At 37.0% G+C, this 21,632-nt stretch overlaps 1 long non-coding RNA gene across 1 annotated transcript; it reads right to left on the bottom strand.

The window, feature by feature from the left end:
- Positions 1-18,697: 18,697 nt before the first annotated feature.
- Positions 18,698-21,374, bottom strand: LOC131897973 (uncharacterized). Its single transcript, XR_009375827.1, has 3 exons — positions 21,199-21,374; positions 19,393-19,486; positions 18,698-18,768 (listed from the first exon to the last, which is right to left on the bottom strand). It is a non-coding gene; the product is annotated as an uncharacterized LOC131897973 (long non-coding RNA).
- Between the last annotated feature and the right edge of the window lie 258 nt (positions 21,375-21,632).

Raw genomic sequence — 21,632 nt, forward strand, 5'->3', positions numbered from 1 at the left:
GAGTATCTGATGCCCTCTTCTGTTCTCTGTGAGAACTTGCACACATGCAGTACACATACATACACAGGCATACATATGTAATAAATAAAATATGTAAAATGCCTCCAAATTAAAGATACATATGGCCATCTGTGTGGGATAAAGCTATTGTATTACAATCTTCATTTCAATATGATTTCCTCTGCAGAAAAAAATGTCTTTCTATGTGAGAAGACAGGTAGGAAACCAAAAGTATTCTACAAGTCAGTACAGAAAAAGTAGGTTTCTTAGGTTTATATTGCTGTGATAAAGACAATGAACAAAAGCAACTTGTGATGTAGAAGATTTATTAATCTTCCAGCTCTCAGGCCACAGTCTGTCACTAAGAGAAGTTAAGGCTGGAAACAAGGCAGAAACCTGAAGGCAGGACCTGAAGCAAAAGCTTTGGAGGAATGAATGCCACTTACTGCCTTCTCACCATGATTTGCTCAGCCTGGTTTCAAATACAACCCAGGACTAACTGCCCAGGTTTGGCACCAACCACAGTGAGTTGAGCTCAGTAACTAATGAAGGAAGTGCTCCACAGCCTTTCTACATGTAAGCTGATAGATGCCTTTCTCAACTGAGGTTTTTCTTGCTCACTATGTCTACCTATGTTTTATGTTGCCAAAATGCAACCAGAACAATAGAGTACATATAGGAGGGCTGATGGGTGATATTGTTCTGCATGCTGTAAATGTGTTGCTCTGACTGGTTGGTAAATAAAACTCTAATTGGCCAGTAGCCAGACAGGAAGTATAGGCAGCATAAGCAGACAAGGAGAATGCTGGGATGAGGAAGGCTGAGTCAGGGGACACCACTTGAAACACGTGACAACACATAGATTAACAGAAATGGGCTGAGTTTAAGTGTAAGAGACACTTAGTGGTAGGCCTGAGATAATGACTGAGCAGTTTTAATTAAATTAAGCCTCTGTGTGTTTACTTGGGCCTGAGTAGTCACATACTAGGATGGATACAAGAAAAATTTTCAGCAACAGAGGGCTATATTGGTTAACTTTTCCTTAGACCAGCTTTGCACTTACAAGTACCTTCAGCCCAAGCTATTTTGAAAAGAAGTGACATGACATAATAATCATTAAATTATCACAAATACTGAAGGACTAAGTATTATTAATTAATTGAATATCATGGAAATATCTCTCCTTGATTGTGTATTCTGAAATATAAGCAAAAGACCACTGTAATTCTCTTTTCCCAATGGAAAGTTCCTTCCACCATATGCCCCTGTATTTGGTTCTAACTTGGAACATTTCAATAGTTCATTTCAATGGCATTTTTCCATGTATATCTGTAACACATCTGTACTAAAGATGTGCAGTGCCTGAAGTGCCCAGAAGAGGACATCACGTCCAATGAGATTGGATTTAGAGGTGAGTTTCAGTACCACTTGGATACTAAGAATTGAACCCTGGTCTTCTCTGATAGAAGTTAGTTTTCTTAATGCCTGAGCCTTCTCTCCATATGCAGTATTGTAAAATGGATAAAAGAATGTCATAAGCACTAGTGTACAAAACTACTGTTTGTAGCAGAAATCTCTAAAGTTCTTATTAATAAAATACTCAGGATCCAGGTATTGGGGTGAATGCTGAAAGATCAGAGAAACAGAACAAGCCACAGCTAACCTCACCTCACCAACTTCTCAGCTGATCTTGTTTCCTCAGACTGAAAGCCTCTGAGTCCTCATCCAAATGGATCTCAGCTAAATTGCTTCTAAATGCTAAAAGCTTAAAAAGGCTCTAGTTCCTGGTCCTCACAGCTTATATACCATTCTGCCTCCTGCCACCACTTTCTGGGATTAAAGGCATGTGTCACCATGCCTGGCTTTTTCCAGTGTAGCTTTGAACTCACAAAGATCTAGATGAATCTCTGCCTCTAGAATGCTAGGATTAAAGGTGTGTGTACCACCATTTTCTGGCCTCTGTCTATCTCATGACTGTTCTGTTGTCTGACCCAAGATAAGTTTATTAGTGTGCACAATATATTGGGGAACACAATATCACCACAACTGCTGTTGCTACAAAATGGAATATGATGGTAATCTAATTGCCTTCTAGATTTTTATGTTTATACCCTCAGATCACTGTTGTCAGTGTTTGTCTTAGAAGTTTCATTTACCGCCTCCGTGACACCAGTGAAAACTGGAGACATAAGTACATACTGCACAGATTGGGAATAGGTAAAGCCCCGTCTTTAGACTGGGCAGACCCCAGGAGCACACCCCGTGCCCATTCCCCAAGCCATTGGAGCCCCAGGGACCAGCTAGCTGCCTCTTCACCTGCCCCCTGGCCGGAAAAAAAAAAAAAAACTAGCTCCCAGTGACACCAGTGAAAACTGGAGATATAAGGGAATAGCTGCTTCCAGACATAGAGCCTACTGGGGCCCATTGGATTAAGATCTGTGCCTTCAGACACAGAACCCATCAGCACCAATTGCACTGGGAGCCCGGATTAGACCAAGAGCTCCCATTAAACCAAAAGTGTCAATGGGGCAAAAAGAGGCTCCCTCAGACATAGACAGCACTTGCATGGAGTGTAGGAAGAGATGGGTAGATACCAGTGCAAAAATACAGTCAACAACATAAAGAGCAATATGGTACCATCAGAGCCTAGTGGTGCCATACCAGCAAGACCTGAACATCTCAAAGCAGAAGAAGCAGAAGACACAGACCTTAAAAATGACTTGAGGAAGATGATAGAAGCCTTTAAAGAGGAAATGAAAACTATCCTTGAAGAATTCAAAGAAAAGACAAACAAAAAAAATTGGAAGAAATCAATAAATCTCTTAAAGAAAGCCAAGAAAAAGCATTTAAACCAGTGAATGAAAAAGTCCAAGATTTGAAAACTGAAATAGAGGCAATTAAGAAGACACAAACTGAGGGAAGGCTGGAAATGGAAAATCTGAATAAATGAACAGGAACTACAGATGCAAGCATAATCAACAGAATGCAAGAGATGGAAGACAGAATCTCTGGTGTAGAGGATACAATAGAGAAAAGAGATTCATCAGTCAAAGAAAACACGGAAGCCAAAAAAGTCATAACACAAATTGTCCAGGACATTTGGGACACCATGAGAAGACCAAACATAAAAATAATAGGGATAGAAGAAGGAGAAGAATACCAACTCAAAGGCACAGAAAATATACTTAAGAAAATCATAGAAGAAAACTTTCCTAATATAAAGAAGGAAATGCCTCTGAAGAGACAAGAAGCTTACAGAACACATAATAGATTGGATCCAAAAAGAAAGACCCCTTGCCTCCTAATAATCAAACCACTAAACATACAGAATAAAGAAAAAAGTATTAAGAGCTACAAAGGAAAAAGGCCAAGTAACATGTAAAGGCAGACCCATCAGAATAACACTTGAATTCTCAATGGAAACTCTGAAAGCCAGAAGGTCCTGGCTAGACTTTATGCAGACACTAAGAGACCATGGATGTCAACCCAGACTATTATATACAGCAAAACTCTTAATCACCATAGACGGAGTAAACAAAATATTCCATGATAAAACCAGATTTAAACAATACCTACCCACAAATGCAGCCCTACAGAAAGCACTAGAAGGAAAATTCCAACCTAAGGAAGTTAGATACACCCATTTATATACAGGCAATAGATAATCCCACACCAACAAATACCAAAGATGAGAAACACACAACACTACTAACAAAACATAACAGGAATAAACAATCACTGGTCATTAATATCCATTAATATCAATGTCTTATTTCACCAATAAAAAGACATAGGCTGACAGAATGGATAAGAAAAGAGGATCCATCCTTCTGCTGCATACAAAAAACACACCTCAACTTTAAAGACAGACACTACCTCAGAGTAAAAGGCTTGGAAAAGACTTTCCAATCAAATGGACTTAAAACGGAAGCTGGTGTAGCTATCCTACTATCTAATAAAATAGACTTCAACCTAAAATCAATTGAAAGAAATTGGGAAGGACTTTACATACTTATTACAGACAAAATCCACCAAGATGAAGTCTCAATCCTGTATATTTATGCCACAAATACAAAAGCACCCACATTTGTAAAAGAAATATTACTAAAGCTTAAATCACACATCAAAACCCACACACTAGTAGTGGGAGATTTCAACACCCCACTCTCACCATTGGATAGATTTGCAAGTCTGAAATAACGGACAAATAAGGACCTAACAGAATTTATGATTCAATTGGACTTAAAAGATATCTACAGAACATTTCACCCTAACACAAAAGAATATACCTTCTTCTCAGCACCCCATGGAACCTTCTCTAAAATTGACCACATGCTCGGTCACAAAGCAAATCTCAACACATACAAAAAAATTGGAACAACCTCATGTATTTTATCGGACCACCATGGCTTAAAGTTAGATTTCAACAACAACAAAATTTACAGAAATCTTACAATCTCATGTAAACTGAACAATGACCAAATGAATCACCACTGAGTTGAGGAAGAAATAAAGAAAGAAATTAAAGATTTCCTAGAATTCAATGAAAATGAAAGTACAGCATGCCCAAACTTATGGGACAATGTGAAAGCAGGGCTAAGAGGAAAAATCATAGCACTAAATGCCCACATAGAGGCGTTGGAGAAATCTCACACTAGTGACTTAACAGCACACCTGAAAGCTCTAGAACAAGAAGAAGCAAAGTCAGGAATCGACGTCAACAAATAATCAAATTGAGGGATGAAATCAATGAAATAGAATCAAAGAGAACAATACAAAGAATCAATAAAACAAAGAGCCGGTTCTTTGAAAACATCAACAAGATAGACAAGCTCTTATCCAAATTAACCAAAAGGCAGAGAGAGAGAGCATCCAAATTAAAAAAATCAGAAATGAAAAGGGAGACTTAACAACAGACAATGAGGAAATCCAGAGAATCAGATCATACTTCAAAAACCTGTATTCCACAAAATTGGAATCTGAAAGAAATGGACACTTTTCTGAATAGGTACCACATACCAAATTAAATATAGACCAAATAAACTATTTAGATAGGCCAATAAGCATTTAGGAAAAAGAAACAGTCATTAAAGTCTCTCAAGAAAAAAAAAAAATTCAGGACCAGATGGTTTCAGCGCAGAATTCTACCAGAATTTCAAAGAAGAGCTAATTCCAATATTCTTCAAATTGTTCCACACAATAGAAACAGAAGGAACATTACCAAACATCTTTTATGAGCCTAAAGTTACCCTGATACCCAAACCACACAAAGATTAAACAAAGAAAGAGAATTACCAATCTCTCTCATGAACATTGATGCAAAAATACTCAGTAAAATACTGGCTAACTGAATCCAAGAACATATAAAAAAAAATATCCACCATGACCAAGTAGGCTTCATCCCAGGGATGCAAGGATGGTTCAACATATGAAAATCTGTCAATGTAATACACCATATAAACAAACTGGGAGAAAAAAAACCACATGATCATCTCATTAGATGCTAATAAAAATAAAAAAAACATACTTTATACACACATTAAATTAAACAAAAATAATAACTACAAATATGCTTATTTTCCCCTTAGCCTATATTTGAAAAGTTCACATTTACTGGAAATATTTTTTTTATAAAATTACTTTTGCTTTTATCTAAATGTAAATCAATATGGACTGGGACACTCTTCTGAATTTATGAGCACATATTACATGCATCTGAATTAACGCATATCTCACAATTTTTAAAAGTCTCAAGGAAGAATAAATAGAGGCAGGAATCCTTATAAGAAAAAAAATGTTGAAATGATGAACAATTTCAATAAGGATGCAGGAAAAAAGCAAAGTCAGCTTACAAAAATCAGTAGCCTTTATGTACACCAGCAGGTTGAGAAGTATATTATGGACACATTTCCACTTACAATACCTTCATAGTGTGTAATAGACCTTGAAATGAACCTAATAAAATAGGGGAAGAACTCTGCAGTGAAAGCTTTAAATCTCATAAGAAAGAGATTGAGACACTATAAGATGGAAACACATCCAATGATTCTGGACTGGTAGAACTGGCATTGTGAAAACTATGATTCTACTTATTACAAATTCAAGGCAACTCCAAGAAAATCACCACAACAAAAAAATCCTAAAATCAATATGGAATCAGACAAGATTCTGGATAGCCACTGCAATCCTTAATAATAAGAACAATGCAGGAATAACTATCACTCCAGATTTCAAAATATGTTCTACAGCAGTATTAATAAACATAGTATCTTGCGGGTGCAAAAACAGATATAAATATCAATGGAAGAAAATAAAAGACTCAAACATGAGTTCACATGATTACAGCCACTTGATATCTGACAAAGATTCAAAAATACACACTGGAGAAAAGACAGAATCTTAAAAAAATATGCTACAAAACAAATAGATCCCCACATACAACAATGAACTAGATACATATCTATCACTTTACAAAAAACTAACTACAAATGGATCAAAGACCTCAGTGTAAAATCTGAAATGCTATATCTTCCAGAAAAATACTGAAGCAGCATCCTAAAAAATACAGGTGTAGTAAAGGACTTCAAATATTGGACTCCATTTGTCTGGAAATTAGGGTAAAAATTGGCAAATATTACCTCATAAAATTAAAAGTTTGTACAGAAAAGGAAGTTGTCAATTGAGTGAAGGTGAACACTACAAAGTGAGAATCTCTACCAGCTATACATCTGATAAAGGTTTAATGTCTAAATCTATAAGGTACCCAAAAAAGACTCATAAAAACAAGCAACTCATTTTAAAAAATGAGATATGAATGAAGGGCATAGTGTCTAACACATTTAATAGCAGCACTCCAGCAGCAGAGGAAGATGGATCTCTCTGATTTTAAGAACAGTCTGGTCTACATAGTGAGGGGGGACTGGGTAATGGAGTTGAACAAAATTCTCAAAAGAAGAAATAAAAATGTCTAAGAAATATAAACTGATTGTTCATTACCCATAGAAATTAGATAAATAAAAATTAGAACAACATCGATATTTCATTCTACTCATCTAAGAATGGCGAAAATCAAGAAAACCAACAACAAAATGCTGGTAAGGACATAGGAAAATGGAATCATAATTCACTGGTAGTGTGATTGCAAACTAGTGCAATCTGAAAATCGTAGACAATTCGTCAAAAAACTAGAAATAAATTTACCACATAATGCAGCTATACCACTTCTTGTCACTTCTTCAAACAGACAACATTCTACTCTAAAGATGTTTTGCAGACATGTTCATTGATGATCTGTTCAAAATTATTAGGTAATGGAAACAACCTAAATATCCTTCAACTAATAGATAGTGATAGTTAATGAAAATGCAATATATATATACATATATACATACATACATACATACATACATACATACATACATACAATAGAATATTATTTAGCTGTAAAGAAAATTGAAACCATGCAGTAAATGAGTGGAACCAGAAAACATTATATTGAGTGAGATAACCCACACCCACAAAGGAAAACACCCCATGTTATTTGGTACCTTTGGATCCTAGCCCTCAATTTCCAGATGTGTGTAAAAACCAGAGTGTTCACAGAAAGGAGGAAACTAAAAAGGGAATATGGCAAGGGGGATACAGAGAGAGAAATAGCAGGACACAGGTAATATGAAGGAGAAATGGGATTAATGGGAGGGACTTTTAACTAAAGAAGAAAGAAGAAGGAAAATATAGAAGGAGGGGAAGAGGGAATGATGAATAACACTATGTATGGTTGAATGACACAGGGATTCAATATTTTATATTATCTAAATAGAATTGAGTTGGGAACAGGGGAGAGATGAGCAGGAATAAACAAATAATAAATTTGTATTTTAATGAAAAAATTATAAAAGTACCATTCTAAGCTGTTTATAAAAGGAGGTATATAAATGTGGATAAATTATCTTAGCTCTGTCATCAGACCAAACTGAGTTTGAATGCAAGCATTGACACTTACTAATAAAGCTTAAACACACTGCTTAATAAAATAAACAATAAACTGCCTAGGAAAAACTGAAAGAGCAAGGAAAACACCAACTTTAACCTTATTATGATTACCAAGCTTCCTTAGGGACTATGGGGTGACAAGAGTATAAGGAGACAGTAACAACCTGTCTCTGCCCTGAGACAGCAGAGCTGCTCAAATGAACTACTGACTTCTGCTCTGTGACCCTGCTTGTCCATTCCCTGTGACCAGGGTCACATCTGTTCTTCCCCCTTGAGAAGTGGCCACCATGAATACCCACTTAGACAGCAAGTTTCGGTCTCTTAAACAGTGGTTGTGAACCAATGAAAGAAGTATTTTGTTTATCTCTGAGTGCTGAGAATTTCTCCTTGGGAAAGGTTGAAGCCCCCACCTGGGCAAAACAGCATGAGGACTCATAGCATGCCTTATATATTGTTGGCAAATTATGGTGAATCCATAAGAATTTCATAATAAAATGTTTGTTCATTTTGTGGTACTAGATACTGAACTCTGGGCCAGGATAATCTATCACTGGGCAATATCTCTAGCCTCTCATAATACTTTTTTTGTTTGTTTTTGCTTTTTAAGACGGAGTTCCTCTGTGTAGCTCTAGCTGTCTTGGAACTTGATTTGTAGACCAAGTTAGGCTCAAACTCACAGGGATCCACATGCCTCTGCCTTCTTAATGCTGTGATTAAAAGTATGCAGCAACACAGCCTGGCTAATTTTTTCTGAAAGATGCAGGTGTTCCTATACCTGGAGTACAACCTAGGCCCCCTGAGTGAAAACCAGGAATTCTAACTGCTAGACTATGTGGAAGAATAATAAAATTTTTAAATGAATACTCACATTTTAATTTTTTTATTTTTGAGTTTATAATGTAATTACACATTTCTCCCTTTCAAATACTTCCACATACACCTTTCTTCTCTTTTTCATATTCATGCCTGGTTGTTGAAATAATTGTTATCAAATATGTGTATGCATATTTATATACATATACATATACCTATATATAACATGTTTGGTTTGTATAATCCTCACATATTTAAAAGAATACCTACTTGTCGATTTGTGAAGCTAGAATAAAATTCTTTCACTAGCACATTCTTGATCATATCTGGATTTGTGATAACCAGCACAGGGACCAGCCCATTATATATCCTGTATTGGGAAAACAGAGATGATTACATTTTCATCCTGATATTACCTCTGGTTCTATAATATATGCTTCTGTGAACTGAACCTTGGTATTCTGTAAGAACAGCAAGTGTTTATTCACTGCTATTCTACTGCCCCTAAGGACAAAATATTAACAATCAATAATGTTTCAAGAAAGTTTTCCTTGGGGCCATTAGAAATGCAGCACAGCATTCCGATGGCCTTGGGTCACAAGGCTATAGGAGCTCAACAGACCTTGTGATTATTACTGTGGTTTCTGGTGATGGACGACAAGAGAGGAAGAGGAAGAACCTCTTTCACATGGCTTGTGGCACATAGCATAGTGATGTCACTTCTTCCGAGGCTCTAGACAAATCCCCAGTTAGCTCAACTATCACACAAAATAATTAATGAAACAAGCTTAGAAGTCAACAGCATGGTATAACACATTCATCACCTTTTCTTCAAAGTGAGTAGTATGTGTTGAGAGGAAATAACCATATATACTCTTGTTAAAAAGTCAATGCCTTGTAAATAAAATGTAACAAGAATTGAAAAGTAAAAGGAAATTCAACAAAGTTTGGAATCGCAGAACTCTAAGACCAGTAGTCAGGAGGCAGAGATGGAAGACAGAGACTTCTAGGCCAATATGGACTCATAGCGACTTCCAGACCAACGTTGGATATATGGAAACCTGGTCTCAAAAAAATAAACAACAGGGCAAGGCCCAGGATGACTCAAACCTATAGAAAGAAATACAGGTAGGTAAGGATTACTAAAAATCAGAGAAATGGTCATCCCCAGGGAAGAGCACACAAACTGGTTACTCAATTTCACATGATCAGCCCTGAAAGCATACATACAAAAAAACACTATGCAAAATGAATAGGTCATACATATGAATATAAATGCACTTATGTATACATATAGTCATGTGTAGTTTGAATCTTAAAAGTTCTTATTAATAAAATCAAACTTGAGGCCAGTTATTGGGGTGAATGCTGAAAGATCAAAGAGACAGAACAGGCCACAGCTACTTCACCTCACCACTTCCTCAGCTGATCCTGTTTCCTCAGACTGGAAGCTTCTGAGTCCTCATCCAAATGGATCTCAGCTGAACTGTGCTGCTCCAAAGCCTAAAAGCTTAGTCAGCCAAATGCTTCTAGTTTCTGGTCCTCATGCCTTATGTACCTTTCTGCTTTCTGCCGTCACTCCCTGGGATTAAAGGCTTGTTTTCTAGGATTAAAGGCATGAGTCACCATGCTTGGCTTGAATACATGGATTTCTGCCTCTGGAATGCTAGGATTAAAGGGGTCAGTGCCACCATTTTCTAGCCTTTATATCTAGTGGCTGTTCTGTCTCTGACTCCAGATAAGTTTATTAGGGTGCACAATATTCTGGGGAACACAATACTACCACATTTAAACAATTAATGAAATCCAGAGGATGTATTTGAAGGAGGAAGGGAAAGGAGAAAAGATGCAATTATATTATAACCTCAATCAAAAAATGAAGTAATAAAAATAAAAAAACATACTTTATACACACATTAAATTAAACAAAAATAATAACTACAAATATGCTCATTTTCCCCTTAGCCTATATTTGAAAAGTTCACATTTACTGGAAATATTTTTTTTATAAAATTACTTTTGCTTTTATCTAAATGTAAATCAATATGGACTGGGACACTCTTCTGAATTTATGAGCACATATTACATGCATCTGAATTAACGCATATCTCACAATTTTTAAAAGTCTCAAGGAAGAATAAATAGAGGCAGGAATCCTTATAAGACATTGGATTTAAGTAAGGCTAGGTGTATCTGCAATATCAAAGGATGCAGACAACTCATTACCTGCAATGTCCTCATCTTAATTCAGACTGTGGTCAACAACTTTTATATGGAACCCTAGGCAGGAGAGGCTTTCAGACCCTTTAAATTAGGCAAATGTGACCTAATTAACTATGGACTAAAAAGGTTCTCCAATTCAGTTTGGTGTCACATCATAACAAATGTATATATTGGACAATTGCAGAATACTCACCCCCATATATCTCCATACTTTTTATGGCATTCTATATCGTATTGTGATATGCCCTGGGAAAAGAAAAGAAAATGAAAAGTCATTATTTTTCTACCTGCATTGGCCACTAAATGGGAAACAAATGACTCAAACCCCAGGACATCAGGCTCATTATTTAATTTTCCTACCAAGCAATTAGTAGAAATCCTTCCACATTCTCTAAGAGAAAAAAGAAAATAAAGGAGACACTTGACATGGGGAATTTAGATATTCATGATTTCATTTCTGTATATTGTACATTCCAAAATTGTACTTCTTTATTAAAAGTAGCAACTGTCTTTTTCTTTGGTAGTTCTTTGCTTTTGTTTTGACTCTGAAATTCTGAAACACTCTTGTCTTTTCCCATTCCTTGGGTGCCTGAGGGCACCAAGAGTCAGAGATTGCCATGACTGTGCAAAATCTATTTGCTTCTCACTGCTCACTGCCCCTCTCACTCACTTGATGACTTTTCCAGGATTCAGTATAGTCAGTAAATTGAAGACAACATTGATGTACATAGCATATTAGATTTATATAATTGTCTGTCATAATGTTAAATGAAAAGGAACAAGGAAGTAAAGGCAAATGATTTTGTGTTCTAGTGTCCCTGTTCAACATGGAAAGATGAGGATATGCTGCCTTCCATAAAGAAAACCTACGAGTTAATGTTTGGTTTGAACTTTCACTTTGGAACCTTAGGGAAAAAATCCATGAATCAATAAGTGGCAATTGTATTTTTGGTGGATAGAATCCTAAAAACTCAGCTTGAATCCAAACTCTCTATGTATCTAAACTGACATTAAAATGCTGATCCTTCTGAGTGTAGCAATTACAAGTGTGTGCCTCCATGTCCAGTTTTTATGATCCTGGCTTCAAGCCCAGGGATTTGTCCATTCTAGGCAAGCATTCTACAGAAAGGAATTCCATATTCAGCGACTATGAATGTCACCTATGCAAAACTATGTCTCCAGGCAGGTGATAGAGCCTAGTGTGTAGAGCCTAGTATTTAGAGCCAGACTGATCCAAGGTATTCTCTGAGATCCTAATGAAATTACAAAGGGAACATTACTTCTGGGTCCTTGTCCATGAAATGAGTTGGAAAGAACCAATCTAGGGCTAGAGTTAGTTCCTCAAAAGAGTGAAGGTTGTAGTTTCTTAGAGATTTGAATTTTTCCTGGTCTGTGCTTCAATCCTAAGCATCTGTGACTGAGGTATGGATACCTGTGTTCTTTTTGCCAGCCTTTTGTGATTTAAGTGTGTGCTAGACTTGGCCATTTCCCTTTTACATATACCATGTAAGAAGCTTTCTGCTTAATACTCTTCTGATATAACTCATCATTTTAGGCAAGACCTCCTGGTATTAGCTACATGTCTTTTTTATTTGTCATACATGGTCTCATTGCCTTGACCATTGGGATCCTCATTCCTTCCAGTTCATGTAATGTGGTGCTCTATGTAGGGACTGAGATTACTAGAAATCATCAAGAGTGAGTACAAAAGAGTCAGACATGGGGGCCTGTAAGAAAGAAAGGGTGGAGGAATAGCTGAGAGTAACATGGGAGGAAAAGATTCTAAAGAACAATCTCTTTTTATTCATATGCTTCTACTTTGTCATGTATCACTATGGTACTTAGATAAATTCTTTACTTTCATTAAAAATATACCCTTGGTTTACTGTATAAGGTTCTGTAAATTTAAAGACATGGGAACATGTAGGTGGAAGTTTAAAGACAGAATATCACATATGAGCCCCACATGAGTTTCCTGTTTTGGGTTTGCACTGTCAAATTTTATATATGATTTGTTATATCCACAGCTTGAATATGATTCATTTGTAATTCAACACCCTTGTAGATGTAGCCAAAATATGCCAAAAGAAACTAGGTGACACAAGATAAAAATAACATGCCAAAAATAGAGATATAAGGCCCTAAGGACCAGGAGGTAGCTTAATTTCTTGAATTACTTTCACTTCATGATACCTCAGAGGATGAGAAGAAACTTCCTTTTTGCTGGTGAAGTTATAAAATTCCCTGAATGGGCTCCTACTTGTTTAACTGAGTCAAACCCCATCCTCCTCAGGACTCTCCTCATTTTCCTTTTAGCCTTCCTTCCTCTAGTTTTCAGATACTTACAATGAAAGATAAATGGAAGATGCTACTTCATAGTATGGCCAAGAGCCCCAACTTGTGTCAACAATTTATTGCTCAAATCTTACTCACAGTTAGAAAAAAGTACCCTTCTCTCATGATTATTTATTACCTAGGGGATTTCAGTACCTCTTGAAAATCTAATTATTCAATTATTTCTCACCATCCACCATCACTTTGAACAGAGTCAGCTGGAAATTTCCTTGGAGAAATCACAGATTATACCTCCCTTTTCTTATTTAGATCATATTACAGAGGACAGTACCATTTGCCCTCAAAGATTGGCAGGTAACTACTAACATTTATTGGTTTTCAAAAGATCTTAGGAAATATGAAATGGCTTAGACCTTCCCTGAAACATACTACAAAAGATTTGACTCTCTGTTTTTTCATATTAAGAGGAGATAATGACCCCTCTTCTAGAAAGCTTATTCCTGAGGGTCAAACACATTATAATTGTTACACTGAATCATCACTCATGCAACAGTTGAGAAGTATTGGCACAAAGCTTGTTCTATCTTCTATACTATTAGCTACTCCAGCATATCCTTCTGGCCAACTCTTGCAACCTAGGCTACCTATAGAATGGATTTTTCTGCATACTGCTGCTGGCTGTTCCTTGACTTCTTATTTTAAAATCCTTGCTTAGCTTATCCAGAAAACAGGTGTCCTGAAGCCCATTAATGTATTGCATGATAAATTGATTTGATAGTTCACCCCTTCACCTCTTCACAACTTGATTCACGTTGGGCCTTCACTGACTCTTGACAGGTAGTTCTCTTTGAACTTATTTGCCAGCTTGGCACTTCATGTCTTGCCGATCCTTTAATTCATATTTTCCAATACTACTTTATAGGAGGTACACAATCCCAGAAACAGATAATGTGTTCCTAGATGAGAGACTTCTGTGGTGCCTAATGTTATACTTCAAGAAGTAACTCCTTATATATTGAATGTTTCAGCTAAGTCTTCTCAGAATATAGATTATTTTTGCATTCCCTCAACCTCTAAACACTTACTTTGACAGTTTATATTTCATGTAAGTTGTTTAAATACTTCCTGGTGCTCTTATTAAACAGACTGAGGATGAAGAAATGTTTCACTTGTTTCAGCATGCCCAAAAATAGTTATAACCAGTAGGCTCCTTAGTTTCTCCAATACTTTCCAGCTGTAGATCTAGCTTCCCCTTATTCTATTCAGATGGTTGCTGAATCTGCTTTGTTTAAGCAAGTTATTGCCTCATGCAAATCACCATCAGCACTGTGCTATGCCTAGTCCCAATTACAGTTATCTAGAGATCAAGTATGACAAATTGTCTCAGATTGTCTTGCTTGTGTAACTTATCTGCCTTCTCCTTGTAATGGTGTAAATCTCAAAGGCTTACTACCTTATGGCAGATGGATGTTGCTGGCATTTCAATTTTTGTCAGCCTAAAATACATTCATGTTAGTATGACATTTATTCTGGGGTCGTCCTCATGACTATCCCATTAACCAGAAAAGCTGGTAAGCACTGGATTACTCATTGCCAGTGAACATTTTCTATAGCTATGTGGTGATATTGTGTTCCCCAAAATATTGTGCATCCTAATAAACTTATCTGGGGTCAGAGAACAGAACAGCCACTAGATACAGAAGCCAGAAAATGGTCGCACTCACACCTTTAATCGCAGCATTCTGAAGGCAGAGATCCATCTGGATCTCTGTGAGTTTAAAGCCACACTGGAAACAGCCAGGCATGGTGACTCACACCTTTAATCCCAGGAAGTGAGCCTTTCATCCCAGGAAGTGATGGCAGAAAGCAGAAAGGTATATAAGATGTGAGGACCAAAAACTAGAGCTGGTTAAGCTTTTAGGCTTTGAGCAGCACAGTTCAGCTAAGATCCATTTGATTGAGGACTCAGAAGCTTCCAGTAAGGAAACAGGATCAGCTGTGGAACTGGCAAGTTGAGGTGGCTGTGGTTTTTTCTGCTTCTCTGATCTTCCAGCATTCACCTCAATATCGGGCTTCAAGTTTGATTTTATTAATGAGACTTGTTAAGATTCCTGCTACATAGCTGAACCTCCAAAAGTGTTTTAAAATAACAGTTGATGCTCCAGCACAGAATTCTGATGCTTTTAATAAATTTTGTGCTACATTATGTATTATACATAAAACCGGCCTCTCTTATATTCACACATGGGTTTCCTATAGTTTTGCTGAAAAAATAAAAAGTTGGAGTATATATACCTTTTTACTTCTATAAATCTTCTTAATAGTACTTTAATTCAATATGTTTTGAGAAGAGAACAACAAGGATTAATTGGAGCCGGACGTTTTTGATTCGACATGCTTCAGAAGGAGAGATTTTGTGAAAAGTTCCTGCTATAGGGAAATGGTGAGATCCTGACCTTGTGCTCATGTAGAGGAGAGGATGTGTGTATTTTCCTACAGGAAGCTGATGGATCACACTGGCTCCCAAAATACCTTGTCCCACATTCCCAGACTATGAAGGCATCTGCTGTGTTACAGGTGACAGAAGCTAAGGATGTAGATGATGATGAGTTTGAAGGCAGCATGCAGTTCAGTACACCACTTGCAATCCACTTGGCAGGGCCCACTCCCAACTTGGGGACAGATTAAATCTCTCAGAAGGAATTTCAGTGGTCAAGGAGACATGGAAGCCTGTTATTCACACTCTATTTATTTTAGCAATTCTGGCATTACTCTCTGCCACACGTGGAAAGTATAAAAGTCTACCTGGCCTGCATAGCTTACACTCCCTTTGGCTTGTCTAATCTGCCTACTAGAATATTTACTAATGATATGCTTGTTTATTTTACAATGCTGATGTTTCACATGTGGTACCTGGTAGTACTCACTTGAATTATATTGGTATATCATAAATTATTCCTATTAGTTTGTCATTGATGGGACAGTATGACTATGTTCTTCTCATGTGAGTGACTGCTCAAGGGTCCACATGGAATGAAAGATCTGCATCAACAAATCCTTCATCCTTCTCATCACCCATCAGTTACCCCACTGGATGGGCATATCCCAGAATTCAGTGATTTTCCTGTGCCCTGTTGCAGAATTAAATTCTCCTTGAGTGGCTTGCTCCATGATTTTAAAGTACTTCTTGCCTCTGAGTGGATGATCTGAGGTGCTGGTTGTCTTGTCTTAGTGGTGCCCACCGGGTCTGGATGAATATAAATCCTAAAATCCACTCATTGGCCACTTCCTGTTTATACTATCTTTAGAGGAAAAGGACATTAGGTTTTGAGCCACCATCCCGGATAATGGAGTAACACATGATTTTTTGAGAAGATGACCAACCATGGCATATCATTTCATATTTGACCACACTTATTGTGTTAAAACTTCATATATGTAACTGACTCAGAGTCCCTCTATTAAATAAAGGGGAGTACACTTCTAAATTGCATGTGTTACTTGTATCCTCACTAGTTGTATAGATGCCTTTCTTCATGGAGCCTTCTTTTATTTTAACTGTCTTGCTTTGCTATGGTTCCTGTGCAACCTAATGATACTTAAATACAGTGACTTTGGACAACACATTCTCTTTGAACTATATCAGGATTTTACTAAAAATATATTTCTAGATTTTATTTTAACTATAATTTTTGCAGGACTTACAGCTCTCCAGTCAGAGGCCGCTTCCACAGTGGTCCTGGCCCAACAAGCGCAAACTGCGCATTTTGTTAAACAGATTACTTACAATACTTCTGTAGCTTAGATAGACATAGATAACAACTAGAAGCTAAGTTAAATGCTCTGAAAGTTTGTGTATTGAGCCTGGGAGATACAGTTAAAGCAATACAATTTTAATTATCTTTACAGTGTCCTGCTGGATTTAGATACATTTGTGTTGCTCCTTTAAATTATGATAAATGTGAATGGAAATGGGAGAAAATTAAAAATCATTTTCATGTAATATGACAACATCAGAATGTTATTTTAGGTTTTGTAACCCTCAAGCAAATAGTTACTGGCATGTGCCATGCTCATTACACATTCAATTCCCCTTTGGAGCCAGCCAAAGATTTATTACACAAATTGCCAGATGTAATCTCCTTAACACTGTTAAATATTTGTTCACTATTATCCTCAGATTATTTATGTTGATAATTCATCTTATAATATTAGGAGTCATTTTCTGGTTTAAAGCATATTTTAGGCTCTTAAATATTTAGACACAAATGACTCATCTGGCCCTAAAAAGAAAAAAGGCAGGGGTTTCCTTTTGAAACAGACTAACTCAAAGTTTTCTCACACACCATTGTTAAAGAACAAAAGGTGACAGTTCTGTGATGTTCCAGAAACAGATTTGACAAGTTCCTCTCTGGGTCTGGGGTCAGGGCTTCTAAGAAGTTTTGGTTGTAGGTTATGTGGATCCTAATCTTTTTCCTGGGTTGTGGTTATCAGTCGTAAGGCAACTGTGTCTGAGGTATCCTGGGTTCTCTTTGCCAACATTGTCTGACTTAGCTCTCAGCTGACCTTGGCCATTTCCCCACGCAAATAGTAAGTAGGTAAGGATCTATGCTGATTAATAAACTTACTTGGTGTAAGTCATCAGGTATCTGTCTTTTTAATTTTTTTTCCCTTGGTCCTCCATCACAAAACCTCACCTTTTGTGGCTCTTATTCTTGCAGCTTTGGGTCATCATAGTATAACCACATCCCTATTGGTACCTAGTCACCTATAAATAAGATATCATGGTATACCCAAGCACTGAGTAAGATTAATCTGTGGTCAAAATCTGAACAGCAAATTTGAGACTAATTTTTTCTACAGGAGACACTATTTGAAAGAAACTAACAAACTAAAACCCAAGAAGTGTATTTCAAAGACTACATAAAAAGAGGTCATCCAAAAATGATAAGGAAGTTATTGCTTTTTCAATTGGGAGCAAAGCATGGTATTCTTAGGAACTTAAGCAACAGAATCCTTGGTTTTGAAGAATTATGATCTAATAAGTAAACCTTGAGAATTCAGAGAGGCAAATCTTGCAAGAATGCAATCTTCATGTAGGTACTGATTCTGGTCATGAGCTCAGGAAGGACAGGCCAAGAGTCCAACCTTTAGAAAGCATTCAGAAATGCTCTGTGTAATTTCACAGTCTTTATTATATAGGTACATGTATATGTATATACATATACAATTATGTATATACATACATATATATATATTTCACATACTACATGTATATTTTTCACAGATTTGTCAACTCAAGCTTTTATCAGTGATTTTGTATAAATAATTCTGCTTCTGTTTCAAGAAACAAAACTCACAGTCTGGTTAAATATCCGAGGTTTATAGGCAACATCACCTAGTCTCCCATATTCCTGCTCTTCAGACTCATGCATAGGGTTGTACCTTGACGTGAAAAGGAGTAAAGGCAAATCTTCTTGTAAGTGGCAAAAGCTTGGCTAGAGCCTTGGAAGTAATAATGGGATTAAACAGTTCAACTGAGGATTCAAGTATGTGCATATTCCCCAAAAGTAACTATGTGCTTCCTGATAGGTATGTTCCAGAGATACACAGCAAGGAGTGTAAATATTATTACTGAACTTAGATTTGAATAAATCACTCGGGTTGATGAGGTGCTACTCAGTGGCCTTACATGTACTTTTTAAATACTGATTAAGAATAACTGTAATTTTCTGGAATCTGTACTGAAAAGGAAACAAAATCTTTGATGCTCTCAAAGTCTAAACACCAGCATTTTAGCTTCAGGTCCTAGTGTGCTAACAGCCAGGGTCCTCACCTGCCCTGACACAAACCTGAAGTCATACATGACCTGCCGCAAACCTGAGGTCACAAACAGATGTTAGTAAAACCCAAGGGCAATGATGTGGGTGTGACAAAAACAATTCAGCCAGCTGAAAGCCTTACAATTGATCCCAATGTCCATTAGAATGGATGAACTGACATGGGGTTTAATATTTGTGTAAGTGACACTGTCACAAGAAGCCAAGTAGGGCACCCAACAGCACTCACCATCTTATAGTTAAGCATCGTCCCAACAAAAGGCAGAGGTTTGGGGCCAGGAATCCCCAGCTTCTTAAAAAGTCCATGAGAAGAGGTTCCATACCTAAAACATGGAGGAGAAAGTCAGTCAGATCATGGACTTGTTAACCATACATGTAAATATTCATAATCATACACACACATAAGTAAACACATTCCCACAATCTATATAAAATATACATATTTATACACTATATAAAAATATACACATACATACACTAACTCATGTATATTATTGACTCAATTTGTATTATATGAGTAGATATGCATGTATATGTGAGTATATATGATATATGTAAGTGATATATACACACACACACATATATATATATATATATATATATATATATATATATATATATATATATATATATTCTTGGAAGCAAATATTGAGAATTACCAGAATTTATTCAGTGAGGTAACAAGCGGGAAGAATAAAACATAAAAATTCAGAGAACTAAACCCCTTCATATAGCATCTTACTATAAACTTTTAGGTTAACACTTGATGGTCCCAGTCTTAGAGTTAATATGTAATAATACATTATAAACTTGAGTTTGAATGTTGCTGAGGGACTCACTAGACTTAGGAAGTCATCACACATTATCAGTGTGAGTAACCTGCAATGCAAGATCCACATGATCCATCCTCAACATTATGTAAGCAGTGAAGAGAGGTTACTCAAAGTGGGAGGACAGCCCACCAGCAGAGCCCCATGACAAGACAATCTACCTTTCCTGTCCCTCAGACTGAAAAGTGTGCAGAGCTTCTCAGGTGCAGTTCTTAGGCTGGGGAGATCGCTCATCAGGTAAGAGCACTTTCTGCTCTTTCAGACTACCCAGGTTGGTTTCCTAGCCCCCACATGACAGCTAACAACAGTTTATAATTCCAGTTCCTGAGAATCCAATGACTTGTTTTAATTTACATGGACATCATGCATAAATATGATACATATGTTCATGCAAAACATTCATAGGGGCAATATAAAAATCAATTTTTAAGATACCAATTTTGGGAGTCCTCAGTTCAGGTGTGGGGTTTTGATGCTGTATTTGCCTTTGAACCATTCATGCTCCTGCAAGTAACCCTTCAAACACATTGCTGTATTAACTTTATAAACTCATGTCTCTCCGGGGTAGACTTTGGAGGAATGGCCACATTGATCTGTCAGTTGTGCCCTACTGAGGTCAAAGGATATTTGCTCCCATCTTTCCCAGAAAATGCAAAGTACTCAATGAGTTATCCAAATGAACTCATGAGGCCATGAACTACAGAAAGCATAATCTCTCCGTTCTGTTTCTCCCTAGACCCTAGAAAGCACAACGGCCGTTTTCTGTACTTAGATGATCAGCCACAGGCACTTAGTTTACTGTCAGTAATCCAACAATCTCTGTGACAATACTCTCTGGACAGACAGGCCTGAGTCTAAGTAACATCTCAGGTGTCGTTTCCCTCATTGTGGCTTCAATATTCTGCACACCTTCCTATCCCAATGTGACAAACTAATGACAGAAAACAACAAGAGAAACAGGGACTGCAATCATTTTAAGTCTGCTCCAGATTGTCTCCCAATGTTGGACTTTTAACATTATTGAAAAAACACTTGGCTGAAAAGCACAGTGAATTAAATCATTTAGGTTACAGGAGAAATGTGTTCAGCTATGGGAGTATGAATTTCTATTGGATTATACCTTTTGATTTTCTAACAGGGAAAAGGGGCCTGAGAATTATTCACCTCTACGCCCACAAAAGAGAGACATCTAATCAATTACTCACAGGTAGAGGAGCACCAGAATGGTAACCAGCAGTGCCCATGTCTCTGTGGAAAAGTTTGGAATCAGGTCCATTGCTCTTTTCCTTCAAGAAATCTTTCTTTTCCTGGTAGGTGAGGACCTGAATTCTCCTTCTGAGTTCAGGTGTGAATCTATGAAGACACTGTGCAGTATTTATGTGCTAGGAAAGGGGGTGGAGCAGTCACTAGTGCCAATAGAAAGATCAACAGTGTATCTTCCATGATATGGAGAACATGAGTGACATCTTCAGTTGACAGTTCATAATAGTTCATGTTAACCCACATTTTGACTTCTTTTTAGTTCTTTTCCCTAGGAAATTAATAAATAACTAAACCAATGTTCTTGGTAAGACCAGAGGTCATAGATATTTGTCAGAAATGCAACAGAGTGATTGACATTAAATGTCCTTTGATGTTT

Source organism: Peromyscus eremicus, chromosome 23 (genome assembly GCF_949786415.1).
Source record: "Peromyscus eremicus chromosome 23, PerEre_H2_v1, whole genome shotgun sequence".
NCBI classification, from domain to species: Eukaryota; Metazoa; Chordata; class Mammalia; order Rodentia; family Cricetidae; genus Peromyscus; species Peromyscus eremicus.